Source organism: Vitis vinifera, mitochondrion (assembly GCF_030704535.1).
Source record: "Vitis vinifera mitochondrion, complete genome".
In the NCBI taxonomy this organism is placed as follows: Eukaryota; Viridiplantae; Streptophyta; class Magnoliopsida; order Vitales; family Vitaceae; genus Vitis; species Vitis vinifera.
Window position 1 is genome coordinate 295,001 of NC_012119.1, and position 5,000 is coordinate 300,000.

The following is a 5,000-nucleotide window of genomic DNA, read 5'->3' on the forward strand; positions in this document are numbered from 1 at the left end:
CGCTTCTACGTATTATGTAAAGCGTAGAGATTTATGGCAGGAGCTTAAAACTTTGCATTCCACAATTCAAGATGCTTGGCTAGTTGTTGGAGACTTCAGTACTAGGTGCCCATGAAAAATCTGGTGGCTGTTTGCCCTATAGTACATCCTGTGTTGAATTTAAATCTATGATCGATGACACAGATCTCATGCATTTGCCTATCACAGGGGCTCAATATACTTGGAAAAATGGGTGGGACACATTGAAATAAGACTGGATAGAGCCCTCTGTAATAATAAATGGTTAGATTGCTGGCCTATTTCATCAAGTGCAGTGCTTCCTCGTGCAGCCTCAGATCATAGTCCTCTTGTTATTACCAGTAATATGAATAGTTTATCAGGCCCCAAGCCTTTCAGATTTCAATCCATGTGGTTTAGTGATGATAACTTCATGAATATTGTTAAAGATTGCTGGACTGTTCCAGGTAATGCTTTCTATGTTCTCACTTACTAATTAAAGGCTCTGAAACAATGCCTTAACAAATGGAATACTGATGTGTTTGGAAACATCCATGATAAGGTCAATGCTGCCCGCTCTACTTTGATCAGAAGTCCAAAAAGAAATTTCTGAGCATGGATGCCTCTCTTTTCGACAAAGAAGTGAAAGCCAAAAAAGACCTCTTAGATGCAGTGAAGGCTCAAAATCTCTTTTCTTTTGGAGAGATAGAGCTAGAATTAAATTAAATGGCTCTCGGAAGGAGACAAGTGTACGAAGTTCTTCCATACCTATGCTAAAATTAAAACAGCTAAATCTGCTATTAATTAAGGATCGATGGTACTTTGGTGGAGGATCCAGTGGTCGAGCATACTGTTTATTTATATAATCAATTTTTTTCTTCCCCTACAAACAGATTTTTCCTTGTGTGACGTGATTCCCAACTTAGTTTCTATTGAGGAAAATGCTACTCTCATTGCCATTCCTAAAGCTTCTGAAATCAAGCAGGCAGTTTTTTCCTTGAACCCTAATAGCGCTCCTGGTCCGGATGGATATTCTGGTTTATTCTACCAAAAATGTTGGGATATTGTTGGTAGGGATGTTGTTCTTTGTATTCAGGCTTTCTTCAAAGAAGGTTGGTTGCCACCTAATTTGAACTCTAATTTAATCACTCTTATTCCAAAAGTTGTTGGTGCAGATTCAGTTTCTCAGTTTCGCCCCATTGCTATGGCCAACTTTGTCTTTAAAATCATCCCCAAGATTTTAGCGGACAGGTTAGCCAACATTGCTGCTCGTATAGTATCTCAGAATCAGGTAGCTTTTATCAAAGGGCGTAGAATCCATGATTGCATAGGCATTGTTTCAGAAAATATCAACTTGTTGGATAAGAAGAATTTTTTTGGTAATCTAGGCCTAAAGATTGATATCTATAAGGCCTTTGATACTCTTTTCTGGTCTTTCCTATGCATGGTGCTCCACAAATTTTGTTTTCACGACAAACTTGGATAAAAGCCATTCTTCATTCTGCCAAGCTCTCCCATCTTAGTCAATGGCTCTCCACAGGGTTTCTTTTCTTGTAATCGGGGTGTAAGGCAAGGTTTGGAACCCTCTCTTATTCTGCCTTGCTGAAGAAGTGCTCAAGGATTGACTAACCTTTACAACTCAGGAAGTCTTAAGCCTACTTCAATTCCGAGAGGGTGTCCCCTCGCATACATTATATGCTGATGACGCTTTTATCTTTTGTAGGGGGAGATTCTACAACTTTGACCAACCTTAATAATTTTTTAGAGTTGTATGGTCAACAGTCGGGTCAGATTGTCAATAAAGAAAAAAGCTTATTCTTTGTAGGAAAAGGAAAAGTTGCTATCCAGACATGTAATTCAATTTAAGTTGGGGTTCTCAGAAGGTAGTTTTCAAATTGAATACCTTGCCTTGGTGTTCCAATTTTGAAAGGCATCCCGAGAAGGGAATATCTTCAATCATTAGCAGATAGAGCTAAATCCAAGCGGGTGGAAAGGTAAGCTTTTATCAATGGCTAATTGTTATGAAGAGTTCAGAAAGAACTTCCCGTAAGCTTATTGGGGCCAACTTTATTCCCCCTAAATATTCAACTCTTGCATGGAGGCTTCTTCACCAAATTCTCCCTACTGATGATAAAATTCAGAGGCGTGGAGTATATTTAGCATCTATATGTCTCTTATGTAACAAGCATTCTGAATCAATTCAGCACCTTTTTCTTACATGCTCTTTTACTCAGCTGCTTTGGAAATGGCATGCCTCATTGTTTCAAACGACGCTGCCTTCTAGTGGTTCTATTGAAGATCTTTGCCAGTCCATTATGTCGAAGCCTTTCAAGTCACAGCTTTACAATCTTTGGATTGTGACAAGTCTTTCTATTTTGTATGAAATTTGGAGGACTCGTAATAAAGCAAAGCATCAAGGATCCTTGGTCTCTTTACATAAATTCCAGGTGCCCATACACATATTTTTTCTTCTTTTTGTCCAGGTTATGTAAATTTTGGGAGTGATATGAACACTTTCCTTCATCTTGGGCTTCCTTTTTCTCGGAGAAAAGCTCCGAAAATTGGACCTTTATATAGGGGGTAAAAGCCAATTCTGACGGCTTATCTAAAGTCAATCCTGGAATCTCAGCTTGTGGTGCAATCTTCCGAACATCTTCAAGCTCAGATGTCCATTCAACAAGGTGTTTTGCTGTTAGTTTAGGCCTTCATACAGCTTTTTATGCAGAGCTAGTGGCAGTGCTTAATGTTATTGATATTGCTTACTCTCGTAATTGGTTGAACTTATGGATTGAATGTGATTCTCCTTCTGTGGCTAGCAGTCTTGTCAACCGTGACTATCATCCTCCTTGGAGCCTTAGAAATAGTTGGTTAAACTGTTTGGATAAAATAACTCGTATGAGGGTGCAAGTTACTCATATTTTTCGCGAGGGAAATCAGGTTGCTGACAAATTGGCAAACATGGGTCTCAATCATCCTACTCTTTCATGGTGGGATATGCCTCCTCTTGACATCCAGCCCCTTTTGATTAAGGACAGTTGTGGGTTGCCTAATTTTCGGTTTTCTTAATTTGTTTTGTAGGTTTGCATTACTTGTATGCATATCATGATTTTTGTTTTGAATTGCTTATTCAATAAGTTCTACTTGCTTGTTCCCCTTTTCCTTCTCATGGCTTTTGTACCATGCTTGATCTCTTGAGGGGTAAGGCTCATTACGTCTCCCCCTGACTAGGTGTTATATTTTACATTTTACTTAAAAAATTCCCTATTTACTACTTAGGCTGTCGAGGTTTACCAAAAAAAAACTTATCGTAGCCTTGCGCGGTAAACTTGGCAGGCATAATAGTTTGCCAGGTGCCTATACATATGTTTTTCCTTTCAAATGTGATCTGTGGCACTCTCAAAAATGGGATCATCAATAAAAGTACCCACCACCATGAGCAAGTATGTATGATCACCGACTCACCCACGAAATGAATGACGTGTAGAAAGACTAACCAACCTGACTGAGCTTACGTAAGAGTAAGGTAACCTCACTTTTCTCTCGTCGTCATCGGGTTGACATAGCTTTCTTCGATAGCCGATAGCCTCGAAAGCAAGAAATGCAGATGATAACTATGTTCTCTATGCTCTTCGTACGGACTCTAAGCTTGTCTCTCCTTAGCAGAGTCGACCTCGTACCTTGTCTGTCAGTCTCACTTGTTCCGAGCCTCACCTTTCAGTCAAAACTGTATTGTGTCCTCTCAGTAGCCGAGGGAGGGCTATGTTATAAATCGATCGGCGAAGCAAGCCTAGCTACACTCTCCGGCTACGGAACTAACATATAAATACTGCTACCACCTCCTATATGGAAACCACTTATACAGAAACATCGAATTTATTATTATTATTATATGTAGTAATCTCTCCATTGGAGCTTATCGTCGACCGACCTCTCGCTTGTGGGAGTTCCTCACTGACACCTTCTTAACAGTAGCCCGTCGATCAACTATATGTCTACATATTTAACCTCCGATCTACTAGCTCGCCTCTTGTTGGGCTAATGTAATGATGCTGCCCCGATGTTAGTGCCCTTTCTCCCATTCATGCCCTTCCGTGTCTTCGTCTTCCTCGCTCGTCTTATTCTTAGACTTTGTCACCGATTTTTTACTATAAATAAAGGCTTTCCCTTCATAATGAGACCCCTTATCCATCCTACTACATTTGTAATTAGCCTGCCTTGGGAGACCCAGAGTGAGCCAACCAGAACTCAACCTGATCGTAGACCACCCCGCTGGTACTGGTAAAAGTGATTGGTATTATCAATAGGCATTGGCCAACCCAAACCATTCCTCTGCCGCTCGCCTGCACCCTCTGGACTGGATTGCTTAGCTAAAGCGCTTGCAGCCAGACGAAAATAAGGTTTTGTACGTCTGAGCCTGAGCATGGACGAGGGCACTGAGCAAGGTAAAGTGAGAGGAGGTATAGTAACTACCTGGCAAAAAGTCAAAAACAGACTTTGAAAGAAACGCATCGGAATCTACAGCCGAAGATGTCGAATCTTAAGAAGATGACTTGACTAAAAAAAAGGCAACAAGAGCAGACGCAAAGGCAACAAAACCAAGGGTGGTTGGGCATGAAGGGGTAGAAGTAGGAAATTCCAATCCAAAGGCTCGCTCGCTAGGGTAATTGGCTCGGCCCCTATGCCTTTGATGTCGACGATGCTTTTGCCGAACACTGACTCCCTCCATGCGTACCCGGCCCTAGGATAAATCTTTGTACGCCGGAGGCCTACGCCTTAGTTTCCGAAGGGCTATATCACAAGTTTTGGGGTTCAAATGGCATGCATGGGTCAATCCATTAGTTATCCGGGTGCAAAAGATTCTATTCTCTTACTTATCCGGTTCTGAAACCAATACTTTCTCCAATCCAACAGAGAAAAAAGGAAAGAAATAGTTGCTGTTCGCATCGTTCTTCAATTGATCGAAGGCATTTCCCAGGGGAGAGGATCATTGGGAAAACCCTCTT